A 24,713-nucleotide genomic window follows, 5' to 3' on the forward strand; every position below is an offset into this window, starting at 1 on the left:
CACCGTCTCGGCATCCTGGAGGTGGAGAGGGTCCTGTCCCTACCTCTACGCCAGAGGGCAGGGAGGGCTCCAGGAGGGGCCGGGGTGCTCATCTCTACACCTACAGCCTCCACAGGGGCAGGCCGAGGGGGGGCTCCTCGCATCAAGTCCTCGGGCAGGAGACGCAGGTGCCCACAGCCGGGCCACGCCGGGGGGCGGGTCTCCCGTCCTGCCCCAAGCCCTGTCCTTCCAGGAAGCTTTTCTGCGGAAGGTGACAAGGAGCTGGGTTCTTCTGTGGATGGGGAATTACGTGTCTCCCGTAACATTTGCGGAGCCTGATGGGCGGTAATTTGTCAGAAAAGGCAGATTCCTGTTGGGGCAAGAACAACCCACAGGCACAGACATGGGTGAGAATGTATTCCGCTCCGTGAGAGACCTGCTAAGAGCCTCCAGCCCTGGGGTGACCACGAGGAAGGAAGGCGCAAAGAATGGACCCCGGAGAGTCCCACGGTGGGGGTGGTGACCGGGGGTGTGCAGGAGGACGCGGGGACGGCAGTATCGCGACACCGTTAGCAGAAATCGGGCAAGAACGCGAGGGTTAACGTGGGGAAAGGTGTCTGTGCAGGATAGAAACATGCATGTGCAAGCACAGAGGGCCTCCAGGTGGCGGCGTCCAGGCCGTGTGCCTGTCCGGGTACCAGCGGCCCAAGGATCCCGGCAAGTGCAGATCCGACCGTCGCTCCTCCGTGTCCCGCACACACAACTCCTGCCCTGGTTACTCCTCTACCGAACAGAGAGGGTCTCTGGACCCCGCACAACCGCCTCCAAAGCACGGCCTCCCGGCGGTATTTACTAGACTGCAGAATGCGGGGCGGGGGGGTCATGGAAAAGGGACCCAGCTTCAAATGTTCTCTTTATAATAGGCCGTTTGGGATATTTCTGGTGAGCAGGGATTCTGACAGTGGCAATTTGTCCTTCTGCCAAAACAAACCTCAAAGCCCAGCCTTTCAGGTTCTGGGAAGGCCGGGGCCGGCCCGCCGACGGGACACTGCCCTTCAGTCTTCGTGCCGGGCTGTTGTGGGTTCGGCAGCCCGGCTCCCGGGTGAGGACAACATCCCCCATGCGGAGAGTAACCCCAACGTTAAAAAATTCCCAAGCCGCCCTGGCCGATGTGCCACGATTAGATGCACTCGCATGGTCGACCAGGTCGCCTCTTTTTCTCACTAAATACAGGGCCTAAGAATGAAGGCAAAGCTGGTGCCTCACAGGATGGGCCACACAAATGTCTGCTGACTGAATGCCTCCTCTCGCGCTGGATGTGTGATTGGGGTGTTTTGGGGTGTTTCCCTTTCTTTCTTTCCTCTTTCTTTTTCTTTCCCTTCCTTCCTTCTTCCTTCTTCCCTTCCTTTCCTTCTTCCCTTCCTTCCCTCCCTACTTCCTTCCCTTCCTTCCTTCTCTTCCTACTTCCTTCCCTTCCTTCCTTTCCTTCCTCCTTCCCTTCCTCCCTCCCTCCCTCCCTTCCTTTTCTTTTCTTAAATAACACTAAACGTTTAACTCTCGCAAAACCACAATGCACACCCTGTTTAAAAACAGGAAACAATAAATGAAACCACAGTGAACACACTGGTTCTTAAAACAGAGATTCCCTTTTTAATATGACGCAACTTAATTACAGACAAAATACTGTGCCCATTTTGCCGTTTACCTGAAAGGACAGGGGCACGGCTTCCTCTGTGGAGTCCTAAAGACACTACCCTGTGCCATTTTCCAGAAGTGGACGCCACTGGCTGTCCACTCTGGGTCTCTGGTGAAGTCACATTCACATGCACCTGCTCTCCACATAAAACGCTTACATCCGTGTCCACAGTGTAAGAGGGGACCCGCCCCGCGTAAGGCACTGGTCCCCAAAACTCCTTAAAGGCCCTAAATATACAGAGCTTCCCATATCCGGGTAATTGAGAGAAAAGGCCCTCCCTGCGGAAGGGGCCTGGGGCCGCCAGCCCACTGATCCGGCACTTTCCACCGGCCCCAGTGAGCACGGCTCTGCAGACACCATCGGACATCTCAGCCTCCTCACAGGATCGGAAAACCTGCCTCCTGCCACTGTCCCCAACACACCCCCGGACAGCACCCAAGGACACATCCCATTTCCCTCCCGGCCACCTCAGGGACCAGTGTCTGCAGAGCATGTGACATTCCTGGTGACAATCCATCCTCCCAGCACGCGGCCAGTTGAGCTGCGCGACGACACTGGTCCAGACGCCACTCCACTCGGGGCGTCCTGCACAAGCCCTGGGAGGGCTCCTTCAGACGCAGCGAGCCAACCTCTGCACCGACCCTCCTCGCTGCCTCCTGGGGCTCGAACCGCAGACGGGGACTCCCACAGGAGGAGAATCCGGGCAAGGGAGAGGGGGATGCACTGTCCTTTACATCTCTGCTCCTCTGGCAGTGGTGCTCCTCTTGTGGTTGGTGCTCCTCTTGTGGCTGGTGCTCCTCTGGCGGTGGTGCTCCTCTTGTGGTCGGTGCTCCTCTGGCGGTGGTGCTCCTCTGGCGGTGGTGCTCCTCTTGTGGTCGGTGCTCCTCTGGCAGTGATGCTCCTCTTGTGGTCGGTTCTCCTCTGGCGGTGGTGCTCCTCTTGTGGTCGGTGCTCCTCTGGCGGTGATGCTCCTCTTGTGGTCGGTGCTCCTCTGGCGGTGGTGCTCCTCTGGCGGTGGTGCTCCTCTTGTGGTCGGTGCTCCTCTGGCGGTGATGCTCCTCTTGTGGTTAGTTCTCCTCTGGCAGTGGTGCTCCTCTTGTGGTCGATGCTCCTCTGGCGGTGGTGCTCCTCTTGTGGTCCGTGCTCCTCTGGCGGTGGCGCTCCTCTTGTGGTCAGTGCTCCTCTGGCGGTGGTGCTCCTCTTGTGGTCGGTGCTCCTCTGGCGGTGGTGCTCCTCTGGCGGTGGTGCTCCTCTTGTGGTCAGTGGTGCTCCTCTTGTGGTCGATGCTCCTCTGGCGGTGGTGCTCCTCTTGTGGTCGGTGCTCCTCTTGCAGTGATGCTCCTCTGGCGGTGATGCTCCTCTGGCGGTGGTGCTCCTCTGGTGGTTGGTGCTCCTCTGGTGGTGGTGCTCCTCTTGTGGTTGGTGCTCCTCTTGTGGTTGGTGCTCCTCTTGTGGTCGGTGCTCCTCTGGCGGTGGTGCTCCTCTTGTGGTCGGTGCTCCTCTGGCGGTGGTGCTCCTCTTGTGGTCGGTGCTCCTCTGGCGGTGGTGCTCCTCTGGCGGTGGTGCTCCTCTGGCGGTGGTGCTCCTCTGGTGGTTGGTGCTCCTCTGGCGGTGGTGCTCCTCTGGTGGTTGGTGCTCCTCTGGCGGTGGTGCTCCTCTTGTGGTTGGTGCTCCTCTGGCGGTGGTGCTCCTCTTGTGGTTGGTGCTCCTCTGGCGGTGGTGCTCCTCTTGTGGGTGGTGCTCCTCTTATAGGTGGTGCTCCTCTTGTGGGTGGTGCTCCTCTGGTGGTGGTGCTCCTCTGGTGGTGGTGCTCCTCTTGTGGTTGGTGATCCTCTGGCGGTGGTTCTCTGGCGGTGGTGCTCCTCTTGTGGTCGGTGCTCCTCTGGCGGTGGTGCTCCTCTTGTGGTCGGTGCTCCTCTGGCGGTGGTGCTCCTCTTGTGGTCGGTGCTCCTCTGGCGGTGGTGCTCCTCTTGTGGTCGGTGCTCCTCTGGCGGTGGTGCTCCTCTTGTGGTCGGTGCTCCTCTGGCGGTGGTGCTCCTCTTGTGGTCGTTGCTCCTCTGGCCGTGATGCTCCTCTGGCGGTGGTGCTCCTCTTGTGGTTAGTTCTCCTCTGGTGGTTGGTGCTCCTCTGGCGGTGGTGCTCCTCTTGTGGGTGGTGCTCCTCTTGTGGGTGGTGCTCCTCTTGTGGGTGGTGCTCCTCTGGCGGTGATGCTCCTCTTGTGGTCCGTGATCCTCTAGCAGTGGTGTTCCTCTGGTCTAGGCCTCTTCATGAGATCTCCAACAGCTCTGCCCACACGCTGGTGACACGGGCCAGTCAGCGGGTGAGGAATATGAGACTCCAGCTCCCAAAGGGACGGTCCTCAAATGCACACCTGCCAACCACGTGCAGGCCGCGGGCCCTGCACCTTCCCCTCGTCTGGGGCTGCTTGGGGGCAGGAGCCACATGCAATTCGTCCTAAAAACCCCCAAATCCTCACCCAGCGGCTGCATATAAAGGACATTCGACCCAGAAGCCCTGAGTTTTACCTCTAGATGTGTCATTAACCAGCTAGAAGGGTTTGACTCTTCAATTCAGAGGAAGGACACAGGGAAGGAAAGAAGGAAGAAACACAGAAAAAGAGAGAGAAGGACAAAGGGAGGGAAGGAAGTCAACCTCCTTGGTTTATTGGACCCTCTTGTGTAATGTTCTTTCATTCTATCATTTTGGATGGAGGCGGCCAGGGAGACGGCATCCACATGGGTCCACACATTCAATTACACACATTAACTCTGAGAAGGGGATGGAGCGAGACGAAGTGGTTTCACGTAGGAAAATACGACGCCAAGGAGCAGTTGAACACGTGACAAGGAAGGTCTGGGAGCTTGGAGAGGGACACGGCCCCAAGGCCGAGCAACGAAGCAGGACAACGCCAGCGCAGGGAGGGGATCTGACCAGGGGGTGCCGCCCACTAAGTCCGACGCCCCAGCCAAAACCCAGTGGAAGTTCCTTCATCTCTAAAATGCACGGGCATGTTTCAACCCAAAGACTCCTTGCTTGGCCAGAGAGGGTGAATGGAAGTCAGGCTCGCATTCTGAGGTACTGAATGCTCCCATCATCTGAGATCTCTCTGTGTGACCTCGACCCCTGCTCTCCAGACCTCTGTGCGTCTTTGTGGAAGGCAAATGTCAGACAGAAATGTCCTCACGCATCTCACAGAAACTGGATTTCGCGAGTCAAATGCTTCTCTGGGACTCGTAGCCTCATTCCAGGCCACGTACAGCTAACTCTTCTCCAGTCCTCTGCTTTAGCGCTCAGGACGGCCCCTTCTCAGGAAGGCCTCCTCATTCGGCCATCTTTTCCAATTACCATTATGCTCACGTGTTCTCTCTTCCACGGCCAACCCTACCGTGGTCCAAAGACCGTCCCCCGCCAAGGGTTCAGCATCCACCTCGTGATGGTGCAAACCATAGGAAGAGCATGGGGTTGTCCAGACACGAGCTGAAGATCTTCTGTGTATGAGCCCTGATGTGGGGCTCGAACTCACAAATCGTGAGATCGTGACCTGAGCCAAAGTGAGACGCTTAACCAACTGAGCCACCCAGGTGGCCCTATATTTTTCTCTTTAGAAACATCATGTGAGGGGGCGCCCCGCGTCGGGCTCTGTGCTGACAGCTCAGAGCCTGGAGCCAGCTTCAGATTCTGTGTCTCCATCTCTCTTTGCCCTCCCCCACTCGAACTCTGTCTCTCTCTCTCTCTCTCTCAAAAAGAAACAAACGCTGAAAAAAAGAGAGAAAAATAACACAAAATGCATAAAGAAAACAAAGGCTAAATCCACAAACCAAGAAAGACATCAACGACACCAGGTTTATCTCAAACACCCAAGCAGTTTTTTTAAGCTCTCCCCAATACCACACGCACACGCACACACCCCTCAAATTGGCATGACACTGACCAATGACCTTACGCGATTCCTTCACTGCCAAGTTCAAAATAAAATGCGGACCAGTTTTTCCTTCGGTTGAAGGAAGTACACAGACCCCCTGTGAACGTGGGTGCCGGGACCCCGTGTGTGCGCAGACATTCCGGGCATTTCCGCGCCCATCGTGCAGAGAACAAGCTGTCGGCTCCTGTAGCTTCCATCAGCCCACCTCTGCACCCCAACTCGTCTGAGTCATGACTGCTCTCTGCACCTTCCAGACTGGATCAAGTTTCTTCGGCTGCGTGGGTTGGAGAACACCTTCCGGAATACACACCGGCCACTCTCGTCGCCCTGCCGAAGTAGCAACCGGGGACCCTGGGAGACTCATCGCACGCTGCCGCTCCGACAGAACAAAAGCAGAGGCTCCCTTCCCAGCATCAGAAGCAAACTTTTGCTCGGCTGAATTTTCAAAACTAAGAACGCAGCCAGATTCCAGGCTGGTTCTTGCTCCGGAAACTTCAGAGAGCTCGGCTCTGCTGTGAAGATTTCCTTCCAAAGGAACAAACGTCCACGCGGCCCATCCTAGCCCATCCCGGGGGAGAAATGGAAGAGAATAAAATCTAAGGGCGGCCTTGAGCCGAGAGCCACGCCGAGGCAGTCTCCTTTCCTCACCCCGCGTTTCCATGCGGTTCTCCGACGGCCTCCGCCGTCACGGAACATCCTCCCAGACAGGACAGGTAGCCTGTACATTTCTAAAGAAAACCTGATTCTCAGAACCCCAGAATGTGAGGGCCGGGCAGCAGGTGGGTCTTAGGAAACCAAGGGTCACGGCAAGGAAGTGACACGGTGCTAACCACGCAGGCCCCGGGTGAGAGCAGGCGCTGAGGTCAGAGACCGATTTCATGCCAGACAAGCCATGCGGAGTCCCATGGGCCTGGGCACCCCACGTGCTGCCCCAGCTGCAGTCCCCCCCCCCCCCCCCCCAAGGATGTGAGCAAGCCAAAGGACCCCAGGGTCTCTGTGTTGTTATTCAACCATGAGACTACTTTGCAGAAGCTCTCTGCACCCCACCTCTCAATTCCTCTGCTTCCTTTCTACCCTGTCCACCTCCCAGCAACCCCAGGTGTCTCCCAGGAGAGCAGGCTGGACAGTGGCAAGGCTTCCCCGACCCAGAGACGTGGGTCCCCGAGCCCCCTGGAGCTCCCTGCTGGCTGGGATGCTTCCGACACGTTCACCAGCCTCACGGGGAGCTGGGTCTTGGCCAAGGCAGCACCTTTTGCAGCATCCGGTGACCCTGGCCTCCCACGGGGAGGGGTGTGTGCCCGGGACAGGTCTGGGGCACTTCAGTGGGACAGTCACATGTCCTCCCTAGGGCACTAAGAGAACAGTGATGCCGGGGGCACCTGGGTGGCTCAGTCTGTTAGGTGGCCAGCTTCGGCTCAGGTCATGATCTCGTGGTTCATGGGTTCGAGACCCGCATCGGGCTCTGTGCTGACAGCTCGGAGCCTGGAGCCTGCTTCGGAATCTGTGACTCCCCCTCTCTCTCTGTCTCCTTCCCAGCTCATGTTCTGTCTCTGTCTCTCAAAGGATAAATAAATGTTAAAAAAAAATTTTTTTTTAAATAAAAAAAAGAACGGTCATGCCGGCAGCCAGTGCTGCTGAGTAATGACCGTGAGCCAGCAGCGGGCTCGTAAGGGCATCGTTTAGGGGGTAGTCATGGAGTAAAGCGGAACTCTCAGCTTGGTATCCGAGGGCCTTCAGACGGGCCCAGGCTCTTGGCCGTGGTCTCCACAACTGGCCCCAGCAGCACCCTGGACACCTGACCCTGGTCACGACCCTGGTCCTTTTCCTAACCTCTCCTTAAAGGGTGTTGTGAGTGAACTGGCCTTTCACCACGCAGAGGCCTCGGTACATAACGCTGAGCTGGACCGGGCGCAGGAGAATGGGCACCGATGGATAAAGACCATCCGACGCCCTCACGGCCCTGTGAGCGGACCAAGGTGTGCGAAGCAAAGGAGGCAGGATTTGGAGCCGGGAAAACCGGGCGTGACGTGTGGGTCAGGCTCCTAACTGCTCTGTGGGCCCGACCTTGACCTCTCTGGGTCTCCGTTTCCTAACATCCAAACCCAGGTGGAAATGCCCGCCTCTTAGGTCACTGTGGTTACACGTGCAAAGCGCCCAGCCCTTCGGACAACACGGAGTCCTCACTGTCCTTCCCTGATCACAGGAAGACCTTACAAGGGACGGCCGTCTCAGTCACCAGCTCATTCCAGAGTCAGCCCTACCCTGAAGGGGGGAGGGCGTTTAAACTTCTTCTCAAGGGAAAAACACCACGAGCGCCCCCCCAATTTTTAACAGAACACATCACGTCCTAACCGCAAGTGCTTCTGAGATGCGGTCAGTGAACGGGCTGTCTGTCCCCCGCTGTCGCAGATGCGGACAAAACTCGCCCTTCTGAGCACACAGGGGAAGGCCGGGACCCACGATGCGGATGCAGGTGGCCTTGAGTCCACGGGGCTCCCAGAACATCTGAGCCAGCGCCCACGGAGACTAAGGAGAGCTCGTCCCAGTGCCGCCTCCAGCCCCTGGCGTGTGGCTGGAGGACAGGGAGAGGACCGCCTGGGCGCCCCGAAGCCAGCAGCAGGCTACACACGGGAGCTGCACACGGAAGCGGGGGCAGGCACAGGGTCTGAGTCCTCTACCCCAGCTCAGGCCGCACGTGCTATTTCATTTGAAGAAAAAGACCAAAAAAAAAAAGTTCTGCTGCCTAAAGAAAAGTGTTCTGGAAGCATGAGGCCTGCACGAGCGCGGAGGTCCCCGCGGGTCTGAAATACTCTGCAACCCCGCGGCCGTGAACAGGCCTTCGGTCTGGTAAGGCCGCCCACCCTGCCAGCCGGAACGAGGTCGGCGAGGAACACAGGACGCACGGATCTCTCCGAATGCTGCATTTCCAGGCACGTGCCACGCCAACCAGGGTAGCCGTCACCCGCGTCCATGGGCCAGGCCGAGCCCCGCACGTCCCCGTGGCCCCGCCGACGTTCACAGGAACCACTGCCCAACCGGGAAGGAGCGGCCGGCGGGACCCTCTGGGAAGTCAATTATGGTCACAGGGACGTTCCCAGAATAGCGGACGATGAGGCTTTGGCTTGGCCCAGAAAAGCCACATCAGAGTCCCCCGAACTGGCCCCTCTGACTCAGGAGAGAGTCTGCCGTGCGTCAGCTGAAGGTGCGGGTCACAGCTGAGCTCTACAACTTCCCCAGGGGACCTGGAGCTCCAGCAGCCAGGGGCTTCCCAAGTGGGTCACACGGATCACCTTCCCAGGTATACACCTGTTTAGTAGGTGGCTCTACCAGAACTATTTTTTTCCTTCCACACTGGGTATAGAGCTAAAGGGGTGGGGGGAAAAGCAAGGAAGGTTTGTCCTCATTTACCTCTGTCCGTCTGTCTGGGCTGTGTCACTGCAGTTAGCAGACTACCTGGGATTTGTCTTGAAACGTCCCTTATACTCTCTGGACGTCCGGCCAGCCTTCCCCCTGGAGGGGCAGGTCAGAGCAGTGAGGCTGCAAAGAGGTGGGGCAAGGGGCGGCGGTGACCGGCGGCCAGCACCCCACGGAGGCCACGCGGGACAACCTTCCCAAGCCAGCTGTGTGTTTCCATCTGCCAACTTCCAGGCGCGATGGGACGGAAGCCGTTGGCAGTCCACACGCACCTGTCATCCTAACCCCCTGAGCCTGCGATGGCCTAACGGGGCACGTCGAGGACCAGGCGGCCTCAGTGCAGCCTCCAGGAGAGAGGCTGAAAACCCAGTATCAGGCTACTAAAAACCAGACAAACCGGGACTGGGTGGTGGGCAGGGGGTGGGGGTGGGGGGGGAGATGTCCACAGCACCTACAAGGTGGAATCTAGTTCAAAGACTGGGGAAGGGGTGTGCGAAAGAAGGGCATGTCTGTTACTTAAAAGGAAGCATTTGCAGAGTCGGTTCTCGGGAGTTCTCTAGGTCTCGGATGATGCCCAGAAGCACAGCGTCAGTCTCGGCGCTTAGAGAAATCACAGTGTTATTTAATCCCATGAGCACCAGCTCACGCACACAGGCACACAGAGCTGCCGGGAGAACACGGGGACAAACAACGCAGGGGCACCGCTCCGCCCGCAGACCCCATGGCGCCCTGTACACCAGCGCGTGGAGCCAGGACCCCCGATGCCGCAGAGGACAGCCGGCAGGACCGGCCTCCCCCGGACAATCACCGCACCGAGCTCCTGCCCCCTGGGACGGTCGTGCTCACGGCCACACTTTGCACACACTCCACACAAGGGGACACAAAAGGGAACCTGTATCACTGCTGCTCATTCTTTGGGCAAACACTCAACAAAATGCATCCTGACCTCCAGGCGTCCTCTGAGAGCCCAGCACGCGCAAGGCCTTCCACACGGAGCGCACGACGCAGTCACCGCTGAGGAAATCCGTGGCCACGGGGCCCAAGAATGAAGGTTACGACAGAAGCAGGTACAGGGGACGGAGAAGGGGCTTCTGCACCAGACTTGCCCCGGCACAAGCTTCCTGAAGACCCCTGACTGAGGGGAGGGAGTATTCGGTGAAAAAGCACCCAGCCAGGTGGTCACCGGGGCCCAGAGAGCACATGAGAGCGGCTGGCGGGGTTCAGATAAAGAGTTTGAACTTGGCCCCCGAGGCCCTGGGAGCCACTGACGGGAGTTCTGAACAGACTCTTCATGTTTGTCATTTTAGAGCAATTACTCCACAGCTTAGGGGCAGAGAAACCCAGTTAGAACTTCGCTGCAGACAAGTAATAATGTGGAAACAGCCTCCACGTTTTCCGTAGCGTGTGGACTCAAAGCCGATCACGTAATGAGTAAGGGAGTGGATTGCACAACACCGAGCCTTCCAGAAGTGACGTGCTGAGTGGGGGCTGAACAGCGCCCCCAGATGCTATAGATCAAAACAGAGCATCTCGGGGCGCCTGGGTGGCTCCATCGGTTGAGCAGCCGACTCTTGATTTTGGCTTAGGTCACGATCTCACGGTTCTTGAGTTCGAGCCCCACGTGGGGCTCTGTACTGACAGCACGGAACCTGCTTGGGATTCTCTCTCTCCCTCTGTCTCTGTCCCTTCCCTGCTCATGTTCTCTCTCTCATTCTCTCTCTCTCTCAAGATAAATAAACATTAAAAAAAAAAAAAAAGAGCATCTCTGAGGATCCACCTGGAGGCAAGAGTGAAATGGAAAGAATCCGTGTGTGAGATTCAGCCGACCTAGACCCCACACCCAACTGCCAACTGGATTCCTGAGCTCCCGCCCTGCAAGCCTGCATACTACACCTGCCGGGCGGCCACAGGGGTGGGTGAAATGGCGTGCACACGGGGGCAGGGAAAGCACCAGAGGCACACGAACGAAGGAGAGCGGGAAAGCGGGGAGCCAGGGGCCGCCCGCAACCATCCAGGCACATACCGTGCTCCAGACGCCAAGGACACCGGGGCGATTATGGAAGGTGTCATCCTCGGCGACTTTACAGGAAAACAAATGTTTCTGACTGCGTGTCTTCCCTCAGGAAAACAGAAACTAGGAATTTGCCAGCCAGCAGCCAAGACTCCTTGGTGTCAGACACAACTCTCTGTGAATCAGAGCCCCCTTAACCTGTAATCTGGGCTATTTTGGAACACCCCATAAGCCTTAAAAAGTTCTGGAGGGATCACCTCGTTGTCAAAGGTCTCAGAGGGCCCCCAGCCACGTGGTATTTTTATAGCCGTACGGATTTTGTACTCACTCCGAATTTAACTAGTATTTAAGTGTGCTGATTATAGCTGCAAACACACTGCTTATTCCAGCGTGCGGTTGGAGAGGAGGACGGGGAAGAAGCTTTGGAAATTTACAGCACAGAAATAGCATGTGGTCTGTCTGCTGGAAAGAATCGATCCCTCTGTGACCAGCAGTGAGAAGACTAGCAGGGGCCTGAAGCAAACAAAAGGCAGAGAAGAGACGAGTCTTTTTGTCACCATGGCCCTGTTACGGGACACTGGACAGGCGTCTCCCTGGTCTGGCAGACCCCCCAAGGAAGCTCGCAGCAGACCCAGGGCTGGGACTAAGAAGACACAGCAAGTCTTGGCTGGAAAACTGGGGTCACCCAGGCCAAAGGCCCGGATCCACAGGAGATCTGGATTTGAAGAAGCAACTCAAAGTGGACATGTGTAACTCACGTCCTACTCGGCTTCACGTGGGGTAGCAACTCTCCCGGGTTGTGGAAACGAGCCGGCGGTTGCAGAGAACCCAGAAGGGGCCAGGAAGCGCTGAACTCTGGTCCAGCTACCAACCAACCCGTGACTCCCTTGCTGCTTCCGGTTTCTCTTCTGCTGAAACGTAGGGGTTAAATGGAAAGGGTTTTTTGTGGGTTGTGCTGCTTCCTGGCTTTGCCTGGGGCCAAGGCGGGGAGGCCGTAGCTGGTGCGGGCTACAGGTGCCCCGAGCTTGTTCCGGTCAGAGCCTGCGCTGACTTTCATTTCTATTTATTTTTAAGACCTTGGGCTTCCAAGAGACTTACTTGAAGAAAGAGGCCACTGCACCATCACCTCCCCAAAATAATTTTGGAAACGGCTGTCCGCAGAGCTCCCTGACTTCCTCTGAGCTGAACGTTCTACGATTCTACATCCAGACACATAGGTGTGGCCAGACAATGAAACATCAGGAGAAAAGGCACATCTGATGTGGCCCTAACAGGGTCTGGCGTAATGCCACAGACACCTAATAAACACACCTGATCACGAAACCCTGTGTCCCGGAATCTCAAGTCACCGACGAAAACACGAGCCAAAGAGGTGTCTTCTAAAGAAATACATCCCGTTGGCCTTCTCTTTCGTGGGGGGTAATGGGGCGAGTCTCCTTACCCATGTTGATATACTATAGAAAATAAAAGTCAAATGAGATCATAGAATCAAAACATCTACACTACCTTGTTGACAGTAACTAATTTTAACAGGGATGTTCTTTCTGTAATGCTTGTATGACGTAAGAAGGAGCCGCTCTATTCACATACAGGTTAAATCTGGTGCACACTGACTGACAACATGTCTTTACGCTCATACTTGTTGCACACACTTCACTGACAATCTACACAGAAGTCATGGAAAGCTTGCCATCAGGGAAGGGTTTAGCACCCTCTGGGATGCTCCCAGTACTGACATGGGTGTAGGACTCAAGAGGCCATACCTTTCATAGCAACAAAGATGCAATTACTGTAAAATAAAAATGAGAAACAGCTATGCCTCTCAATATAATGAATTCGATTCTATAAAGGTCCTTCACATTGCAAACTAAAGTCCCCCACCGAAGAGCGTGGCTGGCATATAAGCCTCTAAATTAATCACAGTGTGATTGGCCAAGCTGTTGTGTATTTTAAAAACTGAGGATTTAAGAGATTTGCCTTAAGCTGTATGTATAACATGTGGTAAAATTTCAGTCGTATCCACTAAGAGAAGGGAAGTAGAATGTGTAACTGCCAAATTATGAAAGGGAAAAAATGCAGTAAGAACACAAAGAAACCTGCCCTTAAAAAAAGAAAGAAAGGAAATAGTATAAAAATACTTTGGGAGAAAATAAGCCAAAGATATTAAAGATCCTACGAAATAAATGGATTACACTGGACAGCCAAAAGGAAGAAAAATGATAAAACCACATCATCAAATGGGAGAGATACACGTAAAACCTCATGGAACTGGAAAGACTGTAAATCAAATCACAGAGGAAGGTGATCCAGGAAAATGCTAACGAAAAGAAAACTATTGGATAAATGAGAACTTAAAGCAAAAAGCAGAACTAGAAAAAAGAAGGTAACTATGTAACAGTAGAAGGTCCAATTCATTATGAGGCTACAGTGATTCTAAATTTGTATACACCAAATAGCTTCAAAATATGAAAAACAAAATTGACACGGTTACTGAAAAAATGGCAAAAATACCATCAGAGGGGAAATTCATTACATATTACTTAATATAATAAACATACAAAATTAGTAAGACCATGGAAGGTATAAAAAGCACTATTAACCTAAATTTAATAAACGTCAATCTCATCACCAACAAACTGAGAATTCACAAACTTCTCAAAACTACGTAGAACATTTACAAAACCTGACATCACACACAGTCATAAAAAATGACTCCACAAATTTCAAATAATGGTATCACACGGACCAGGTATTCTGACATTAAGGCAGTCAAGACAGACATCAATAAGGAAAAGAGGCCCCACGTCTGAAAACTGTAAAAGACTTATGAGTAACTCATGGGTTTAGAACAAAGTACAGAACTTTAAAAAAATGTAGGACTAAACAACAAGAATATTTTTTGAGAAAACCTAGGAGACACCATTAAAGCAGTATTGAGAGGGAAATTCATCATCTTAAATGCTTCTATTAAAAAAGAAGTCTAGGGGCGCCTGGGTGGCGCAGTCGGTTAAGCGTCCGACTTCAGCCAGGTCACGATCTCGCGGTCCGGGAGTTCGAGCCCCGCGTCGGGCTCTGGGCTGATGGCTCGGAGCCTGGAGCCCATTTCCAATTCTGTGTCTCCCTCTCTCTCTGCCCCTCCCCCGTTCATGCTCTGTCTCTCTCTGTCCCAAAAATAAATAAACGTTGAAAAAAAAAAAAAAAAAGAAGTCTAGGGGCGCCTGGATAGTTCAGTCAGTTGAGCACCTGACTCTTGATTTCCACTCGGGTCATGATCCCAGGGTCGTGGGACCAAGAGGCAGCATGTAAGGTTCTACCTTCAGCGTGGAGCCTGCTTAAGATAGTCTCTCTCTGACTCTCCCCCTCCCTCTCCCTCTCCCTCTCTCCATCTCTCTCTCTCTCTCTCTCCCCCTCTCCTCCGCTCATGTGCTCTCTCTAAAATAAAAAAAATTTAAAAAAAGAAAGAAAAACAGTCTAAAAATTATAGAACTGTCCGTAGTTTAAGAAGTTAGGTAAGAACTACAGAATAAACACAGACTAGAAAGAAAGACCAGTTACAGGTAAAAACAAAAACAAATAAAACACAAAGTAAAGTTAAAATAAAGAGAGGCAACAAAGTCAACAGTATTTTTCTTTGAAAATAGTAATAAAACATATACTCTTTGGCAAGTCGGTCAAGGAAAAAAAACGACATGGCCCCAACAAACTATATTTGTGATGAAACACAGCCAGCAGACACTTAAAATTAAATGAATAATGTTATGCTAATTTTAACTTGAAATATAGGGGATGTAAATACACACTAAAACCTTGGTTTGCGAGCATAATTCGTTCTGGAAACATGCTTGTAATCCACAGCACTCACATATCAAAGGGAATGAACTGCGAGAACCGTCCGGCTCAGTTGCGATCTCATGGTGTTCGGCATCATGCACTACTCGTATTGTAAGACCTCGTTGGTTTATTTATCAAATTAAAAGTTATTAAAAGTATTGCTTGTCTTGCAGAACAATCGCAGAACAAGTTACTCTCAATCCAAGGTTTTACTGTACTCCTAGAAAAATATAATTTAAGAAAATTGGCTCAAAAAGAAAGAGTTCAAATAATTTTATAAGCCTTGAAAAAAACTGAAGCGATAGAAATCCTCCAACAAGAAAAGGACTAGGCTCTTGTTTGCAGCTGAGTACTACCAAAGTTTCAAGAGCAGATAACTCAAATCACATACAAAATCCTGCAAGGAATAGGGACAAAAGGAAAAAAAAAAAAAAAAAAGAAACCTCTTTCTAAATCATACATAAGCAGTTAAAGTAAGGAAAAATATAGGCAAACTCACTTATGAGTAAGGAAAAAACAATTTAAACAAAGTTAAGACCAAACAGAATCCAGATGTGTATCAGAACTGTATTTAGGGGAGAAAAACCATAAAGTTGAACAAGCTAGATTTATCGTAGGAGTACAAAAGAGTTTGCCGTTGGAATAATTCATGTAACATAACATAGTAGGAGGAAAACAGTGGAAGCCATATGGCCATCTTAATAGATGCAGAACAGCCTTTGATAAAACTCAACATGCATTTATGATTAAAAACATAAAACACAACTCTGCAAAACAGAAACATAAGGGAACTTCCTTAACCTAATAAGGAACATGAAAAAGAAAAAGCGACAGCAATATCATTCTTAATTAAATTAGAATATTCCTTATAAAAATCAGGAACAGGGAAAGGACATCTTCCATTACTTCAACACAACACTGTATTAAAAGCCCAAACTCGGGCACCTGGGTGGCTCAGTCGGTTGAGCGTCTGACTTCAGCTCAGGTCATGATCTCGCAGTTTGTGGGTTCGAGCCCCGTGTCGGATTCTGTGCTGACAGCTCAGAGCCTGGAGTCTGCTTTGGATTCTGTGAGTGTCTCTCTCTCTCTCTCTCTCTCTCTCTCTGCCCCCTCCCCTGCTCATGCTCTCGCTCTTGCTCTCCCTCTCAAAATAAATAAATAAGCACATAAACATTAAAAAATAAAAAACTCAAAATCAGAGATAAGATCCTCGATGGATTCAGAAAACCCATTGTTGGCTCACTATCAGTCGATTTAAATAGAACATGGATGGTTTAGCAGAGCTGGTGGCCAGGTCTCTGAATGGAAATCCGAGTAACATCTACACCCTCCCCTCACCTCCATGTCCACGGCCAGAGACCCAGCTCTAGGCTACAGAAGGTTCAACTCCAATGCCAGCTCTTAGCATCCATGATTCTGTGATCCTTGGTATAGAGCACATCCTTCTGTCCTGTCTTATAGCAGAGCAAGAATCTTCCTCAGACCATGCACTTTTGATTTATTCTCTATTTTACTGGAAACTTTTTGATGCCTTTAAAAAAAAAAAAGTATTGTGAAATGCTTTCTCCAGGCTAGCACCCCCTTCAAAGATTATGAAATATGATTTTTCCCCATCTTGAAGCAATTTATACACAAAACATCCTGTTTCTTCTTAATCCTCACATTCACTCTCTTACGCATACAGTGGAGAAATCACAGAATGCTCTTTCTTCCGATTTTTCAAAACCTCATATTGCATTTGATTTTCTTGCTGGGGCAGGGTGATAAGGTTACGTTCTCTGGTGTTCACTCCAGCTTATGCCAACATTGAACTCAAAATGGACAAGGAGGATCCAGAAAAAATCACACAGTACTGCGTGGTCACCTTGCATGGCCTCACTTCCAGGGACAGATGCCCAAAGCCCACTGGTACCCCTCCTGTCGTTCACCAACCCTGTCCATTCATGGTCTTAACAGTGACGGTCCTAACCTGTGCAAATAATTCATCAGATTTCAATACAGATGGCCCCTCTCATGGCTGGGCGCAGTGACCAACGGGACTCGGGAGATCTCTGGACACCCACAAAGCACCAGTTCAAGATCAATTTTGCATATACGGACATATCCGAAAACAGATGGTATGTCTAAAAATGGAACTCGCTTTTTTGTACTTCTTCCACATGAATGCCAAAAATCACATAATCATAAAATAAAAACTAGTGTTAGTGATCCGCCAACAATTTAATCGGTGGATTTCCTCAAAAAAACAAAAAACAAAAAAACAAAAACACCTGCTCTGCACAAGAATGAACTATCAAGTCATCTATCATTCAAGGTCCAATTTCCGGGAAGTACGTCAAAACAGTACACTAAAGCTACAGAAATATCTTAATTGTACTCATTACTTTCTCTTAGAGGCACCTCGTTTAAACCAACACATTCAGGAAGAATTGAAAAAAATATAAATTTTATGGGGTGCCTGGGTGGCTCAGTCGGTTGAGCGTCCGACTTCAGCTCAGGTCATGACCTCAGGCCGCGAGTTCGAGCCCAGCATCAGGCTCTGTGCTGACAACTCAGAGCCTCGAGCCTACTTCAGATTCTGTGTCTCCCTCTCTCTCTCTACTCCTCCCCCACTCATGCTCTGTCTCTGTCTCTGAAATAAACATTAAAAAAAAATTTTTTTAAAGAAAAAATATAAATTTTAATGTACCTTTCATACAAAATATGTTAGTGCACTGTTTTATTGTAACAGGGCTTCATTGTATGTTTGTCCATATTATTTGTGTATTTAGTGTGTTCCAATAACTGAAGAGGCAAAGACCATTTTCACTGCCAAACCAATCAGCCTGTCAGACTTCCTCCCTATCAGAAAACGTTTCACCTTATTATTCAATTCAAGTAAATGTGTCGATAGACAGACACTTTATACAACACTAGAAATAAATTATGGGACACACTCATAAAATCAATTATTAAAATCAGCACAGTCAGAATGAAAATGAGATTAAGGCAACTGAATTACGTTATCCCTTTTGTAATAAATTATAATGACCCGATACTAATGGTTTCCTCATTGATATTTAATCAAGCTGTGTTAAATGTGGCTGAGATCGTTAAGTCATTTAGGCAACTCTAAGGACAGCAGAAGGCATGATGTTTCTTTGGTAACTGTGTATGCAAGAGTCTGTGAGCTCTGTTGTTAGGCTTTTAGGATGACCAAAAAAAGTATTGTATTTTTAAAGCGGGGGGTGGGGTGGGGGGGGTGGGGGGGGGAAGTCCCTTAATTTTGTTAGGTCACATGATCAAATGTTTCTTTTTGACTCCTGGCTGCTTCCAATCTTGCCTTCATATTGGAAGCACAACAACCCCCAGTGAATCTGTCCAAAGCATTTTTTTTTTTTAAATCCCATCACTACCAGGGCGCCTGGGTGGCTCCGTCAGTGAAGTGTCTGACTCTTGATTTCAGCTCAGGTCATGATCTCCATGATCTCACAGTTCATGAGATCAAGCCCCTGGTCGGGCTCTGCACGGACAGCATGGAATCTGCTTGGCATTCTCTCTCTCTCTCTTTCTCTCTCTCTCTCTCTGCCCCTCCCCCACTCTCAAAAATAAATAAATAAACTTTAAAATAAATACATAAATAAATCTTACCACTACCTTTCATTTTTATGGTTCTCCATCAGCCACAGGATAGATTCTACCTCCAAATATTCAGGGCCCAGCACACGTGGCTCCTGGCACCTCTCCTCTCTGCTCCTGTCCTCTCCCGTGGCAGGACAGCTCATGGAGTCTCAGTGGCCAGGGGACCTTCCTGTCCTCGGCAACCCCTCCTCTTCGCCTGGGCTTTGCTCTGTCCTGAGCTCAGGACACTGTTGACATTAGTCACAGAAAAACACACAAGCAGAATCTCCCCCCTTCCTCCCCTCCCGGGCCCCGCACCTGGCCCTGCTCGGAAGGGATGCTCACAGGATGTCTGCCGATGACCCGTCCAGAGAAATCTGCTGTCCCAGGGCCACGTTCTCTCTCTTCTTACCCCTAGAGCCCACTGCCACCAGAACCCGGCACGGGCAAGTTCACGGTGCTTACAGAGGACGCGCCCAAGGCCCTGCAGAGGCCCGCACGGCAGCGAGCACACACACGAAAAGTGACCCAAAGCTCTCAAACAAAAAGGAACAAAAAATAAATACAAAGCAACTGCCACTACGATGAATGTGGAAAATGTGGTTGTGATGATTTATTCTAACAGAGCCTTCAGCCACAGCATCTCAGAACAGCATCTTTAACTGTTTCCCTTTCTAAAAATATCGCTCGCCTAACCACCTCAGCCACTCTGAAACCCAAGCGGAGCAAAGCAGGGTATTGATATTTTCTATTCTAGTTAGCGTTTTAAACGACCTTTGCCTTAAAGCTTCACTAGCCAAGAGCAGAGGTGACTGACCGGAGCCTCACTCGGCCAAGGCCGAGTCCGAGTTTTTCTCAGCCCGAGACATCTTTTCTCGCCAATGACATTCTCCACTTGAAGAAAAAAAACCAAACACCAAAACAGAATTAGCTTTCAGATTTAGCGTCTACAGTCACAGAAGTGTGAACTGGGGGTGGTTTATGGTCCATGAAGACTGTTTCTCTTTATAAATCCTAAACATTTTAAAAGATGTTTTGCTCGTGCTGGAATGTCATTTTCTGGTATTCTGGCCTCTTCCACATGAAATCTTTTGTGACTATGAAGCCGGTTCACAGCTCCTGGAATTTGCTGGAACGTCCTGGGAGGTGGGTGTGGGCAGGGAAAAAGGCCCTGCGCCTCCAGGCCTTACAGTGCATTTTCTCGGGGGAGCCCTCCTGTCTCCCTTACACCTGACACTCTCCAGACCTCTGGGCCAGGAAAGATGTAAGAACCCCAGAATGTTAAAGTTGAGGTTAAAAAAAAGAAAAGGCCAGCAAGCACACAGCCTCCAAGGCATGTGAAGGAGACCAACGATGGCAAATCTCAACGTCCACATTTCCTCCTTGCCGCGGTGAGGAGGGCCCCAGACCCCGCTCCGGCCCAGCCGAGCCCTGCGCTCCTGGCAACACATTCCCAAGACCGCCCCGGGACGGTGTGGGCAACACTGGTTTGTGGTTGGGGGTTCAGCAGGATGCCTCAGGCAGGCTCTCTGGTCAGACAGTGAAAGGCCAGGGCAGGTAACCAGGAGCCTGGCCAGAACGAGGGACTTTAGGTACCTGCAGGGGCCCCATGGTCCCCAGTGCCCTGCCCAGCCCCACCCCACCGCTCTCTCAAGCGGTCTCTCAACCACTCCCACCTGCTCCCGAAGGGGACAGTGCTGGCCCTCCTCTAGGCCTCCCCTGCCCGGCGTCTGGCCCCGGCCCCCTCCCTCCCCCTCCCGCACACACTGTCACAACTCAGGCCATCCCCCTCACTTTGCCCCCTCGGCTGGGCCAAACCAGAATTCAGCTCCTGGCCCCCGGGGCGCCTTCAACGCCCCAGCCAGCTGTCTAAAGAAACACACGAGCACCCTGATGGGGGAGGGGGAGGGTCTCGAGTCAGGTGCGCGCTGCCTCCTGCTACCACGTGACCACTCTTTCTAGGCGGCTTTTCACTCCTCGCCCGGTCTCCCCAAACTCGCAATCCCCCCCTCCGCCCGGGGCACTCTCTCGGCTGGCCACCGGGTTTCCCATTTCACGAACGAACACGATAGAAGCAACCAGAAGAAAACCGCAGGGCCTCCTCCCCGAGGGCCACCTCCGGGACACCCGCACCCGCACGTGTGTCCTCAGCCCCTCCCCCGCTCCCCCCACCCCGAACTTGTCCTTGGCCCCTCCCCCAGCCCTAACTATCTGCACTCCTCCTCCAGCAAGCGCTGTAGTACAAGATGCGCCTCCCACCTGCTCAAGAAATGAGGTCAGCAAGGTCCTTCCAACATTCCCAGCTTTTCAGTCTCTACTGAACCGCCGCCCACGGCACGAGAGCCAACGCTTCCAACTGAAAGTTGACTCTCTTGGCCTTATTTACCCCGCCGGACACCACCCCCTGTTCCGCTCCCTCTGCAGCCGAGCGGCCCAGAGCAGCTGTCAACATCCGTCTCCCGGTCCTCCCCTCGGGCCTTCTCTCCGCAACCACTCCAATGGCGCTTTTGGGCCCACAGCCACCAGACCTCCCTGTTGCTCCCAGAGCCACCAGTGAGTGACCAGCACGGAGCCGACCCCAGAGACTTCTCAGCCCTCCCCTCACCTGCGCCATCAGCTCAGAACCCCCCGCTTCTGAGATGATTCCATGTGGCTTCCAGGATGCCACGCTCTTGGTCTCCCCCTGGTCTCTGGTTGTCCCCCCTTGGTCTCCTTTGCCGTCTCTTCCTCTCCGCTTGCTCCTCCGACAGCTGGAATGTCCCAGGGCCCAGTCCTCAAAACTCTCCTCTCGCTGGGATCTCATCCGATCTTACTCCCCTAAATACCAACCAACCACGGGTCCGAAACTCCCACTACACCCGAGCCGGATCACCGGCCTCCACCATCGGATCTGTACGGACCTGTCCACTCAGCATCTGTCTTACAACCTCTCCACACGCTCAGAACCGAACTTCTACTCTTTTCGTGACCCAACTTCCTCTACCTGCAGACGTCCCTGTTTCCATGGGTGACAGCTCCGTCTAGTGACCAGCTAAAACCCTCAACACACTTACAGACTCGCCCCTTCCTCTCACACCCCACACCCATTCCGCCAGGACATCTTAAGGACCCTGTCTTCAAACCGTATCCAGAATGTGACCACTTTTCGCTCCTTCCACTGCTACCATAGAGCAAAGCCACCATTCTCTCTTGTCTGAACGACTCTGGATTTCTCTATTGGCCTCTCATTGGTCACCTGGTCTACCCACATCTTCCACCCCTACCTCCCATATGGACACAGAGGCCAGAAATGTAGATCCTGTCCATCCCCTGCTTAACACCCTGCACTGATTGCCCATCATAAAACCTAGAATTCCCCAACAGTCTGCGATGCTAGACACGATCAGCTTCCTGTTCAACCTCCCGACCACCCCCCAAACTCACTTGTGACTGCTGGTTTTCCTCCAGCCACCCTGCCTCCTTGGTGACTCTCCAGCACGCCAGTGGGTCTCTGCACCCACTTGTTCTTCTAACTGCAATGCTCTTGTCCCAGACACTAAGTGGTTAGTTAGCACAACTCCTTAAATCCGTGTTCAGATGTCAACTTTCTAATGAGCCCTTCCTGACCAACCCCCTTTCAAACTGCAACCTCCTCCGCCCTCCAAAACTTGGTCTACTTTTTCTTCTCTCCACAACATTCGCGCCTTGTAATGAAACATACAATTTCCTTCTTCACACTGGTGGCTGTCTGTGGTCTGTCTGTTCCCGTCCCCACCCCCATCCTCCACTCGCACCCCCACTCAACTAGGAGCTCCCTGAAAGCAGGGGCTTGTGTCTGTTGAGTTCCCTGTGTGTCCTGAGTGAGAACAGCACCAGGCACAACCCTTGGTTCTCGAGGAGTTAATCAATCAATGAGACCTTCAATACATCTTCTGAACCGGTTTCCTCATCTACGAAGCGAGACGAGCAATATGGACCCCACGGGTTCTTACAAGCAGCAAATGAGGGCCCATCTGTAAATCTTCATAAAGTACTAATTACTATAATAGCTTAACATAATATGTTGAGAACCATCCTCAAAATTAACAATTGTACTAGGCAATTGTTTCCATGGTGCAGCTTAAGAGGTATGGAGAAATCCACCCAGGCAGGGCTATAGTCTTTCTGGTGGCTGAGGTTCCGCTAAGAAGACATAAATGAAGGTTTTCATTTTTCCAAATTCAAAATTACCTCCGAGAAGTCCTGGGGGAGGAAAGGAACGTCTTCTGGCCAAATCCTGGTGTCCTGCTACGCTCACGTGCGCTCAGCCGGCCCCTCCCTTCGTGACCGGCCACCCTCACGGAAACGTGGGAGAAGGTCTCGGGCCCTGGGGTCCCTCCACACGTGGGGACCTGGAGCGGTCCACACTCAGCAGGGTGCTCGGCACCTGGGAAACGTGGGGACAGCACAGGAGCTCAGAGAGCAGGCTGCAAGGAGGAGGCAGAAAGGACACCACGCTGACTTCCAGCCTCCCCAGCACCAGCCTCTCAAATCCCCAAGCCCGGAGGGAAGGCTGTTGATACGATTACTAGAAACTGTATCAGATCCAACATTTGGTAAGTATCCTGGTTCACTGGAGAGGTCTGTGGTATAAATAATTCCACCAAGGAGTTAACAGATAAATCCACCAACACAAGTAACTCTCAGATAACGAATCGTCCCCGATTCTCTCTTCTGTCCCCTCCTTTTCGGTTCACAGCCATTAGACTTCTAATCGGATTCCTATAGGCAAAGGTTCAGGTCCACTGAAAAGCTTACAAATAAGACAAGACTATGTTGACTGTAATCCCTAAGGCAACCACTAAGAAAATAATTTTAAAATATGTAAAAAAATAAACAACTGAATTAAAACGGTATTCAAGAAACCATTCAGCATAAAAGAAAGCACACTGGAGGAATAAAAGAATACAAAGGATGTAAGACCCATAGGAAATAAAGAGCAAAATGGTAGGCATAAATTCTACCTTACTGGTAATTATGTAAGATGGTCTAAACACTCCAATCAAAAGGCTGAAACTGGTGGAATGGCTTTTAAAAATGCGCCCTTAAAGAAGAAACACATTTTAGAAGAGCATCAAAAAGAATAAAATAGTTACAAATAAATTTATCAAAAGATATGTAAGGCTTGTACAGTGAAAACTACCAAAACATCATTGTAAGACTTCAAATACCTCAATAAATGGAAAGACATCAGTGCACATAGGCTAGAAAACAGTAAAGACAGCAATCCTCCCCAAACTGATCTTCAGATTCAAATGTAATCCCTATTCAAATCCGTTTCCCATTTTCTTTTCATTTTTTTTTTTCAAAATCGACAGGCTGATCCTAAAATTCCTATACAAATCCAAGAGACTCAAAATAGCCAAATAACCTTGAAAAAGAAAAGCAAAGTTGGAGGAGTTGCCCTTCCCGATGTCAAAAAAAAGCTACAGTAATCGAGATAGTGTGGTATTGGCATAAGAACACAGAGATCACTGGATTAAAACTGCCGGTTCAGAAATAAACCCATACATTCATGGGTAATTGACTGTTGACAAGAATTCCATGACGTTTTAAAGGGCAAATGACAGTCTTTTCAACAAATGGTGCTGACGTGCAAAAAATGAATCTCGACACAGACCTTATAACTTTCATAAAAAATTAACTCACAATGGGTCAGACCTCAACATAAGAGCTAAAATTACAAAACTCTTAGAAAAAGATCATAGAGGAGTAAATCCGTGTGACCTTTGATTAGGTACCAGTTTCTTAAATATATCACCAAAAGTGCAAACAATAAAATAAACAATAAATTTTAAAATTTCATGTGTCAAAAAACACCATCAATAAAGTAAAAAAAAAAAAAAACAAGGGAGAAAATACATACAAAACATATGTCTGACAGGGACCTAGTATCTAGATTATACAAAGAACTTATACAACTTAACAGTAAAAAGACAAATAACCCAAATCAAAAATGGGCAAAAAGTTTAAAAAGACATTTCTCCAAAAAAGCCGTTCAATGTCCAATAAGCACAAAAAAATATCCAACATTCAATTAATACCTATTTTGTATGTTGTATGTATTATATACTGTATTGTTACACAAAGTGAGGTACAGAAGAGAAAATGTTAAGAAAATCATAAGGAAGAGAAAACACATTGACTGCCCTGGACTGTATTTAGCACAAGAAATCTACATATCAGTGGACCTGGGCAGTTCAAACCCATGTGATCCAAGGGTCAACTGTACTTTAAAATGA

General features: G+C 50.9%; 1 protein-coding gene across 4 annotated transcripts in view; it reads right to left on the minus strand.

Moving 5' to 3' along the window:
* Window positions 1-24,713, minus strand: part of RNF144A (ring finger protein 144A) — a 126,195-nt gene that overhangs the window by 75,977 nt on the left and 25,505 nt on the right. For 2 of the 4 annotated variants that reach the window (XM_030311701.1, XM_032592726.1), the window contains exon 1: window positions 22,663-23,457. The exons of 1 other annotated variant lie outside the window; for it this stretch is intronic. The gene's annotated coding sequence lies outside the window, so the exon portion shown is untranslated. Of the gene's footprint in view, window positions 1-22,662; window positions 23,458-24,713 lie in introns of those variants that run through there. One more of the 4 variants, XM_030311705.2, reaches the window with a different exon arrangement.

The sequence above is a fragment of the Lynx canadensis genome, chromosome A3 (assembly GCF_007474595.2).
Source record: "Lynx canadensis isolate LIC74 chromosome A3, mLynCan4.pri.v2, whole genome shotgun sequence".
Lineage (NCBI taxonomy): Eukaryota > Metazoa > Chordata > Mammalia > Carnivora > Felidae > Lynx > Lynx canadensis.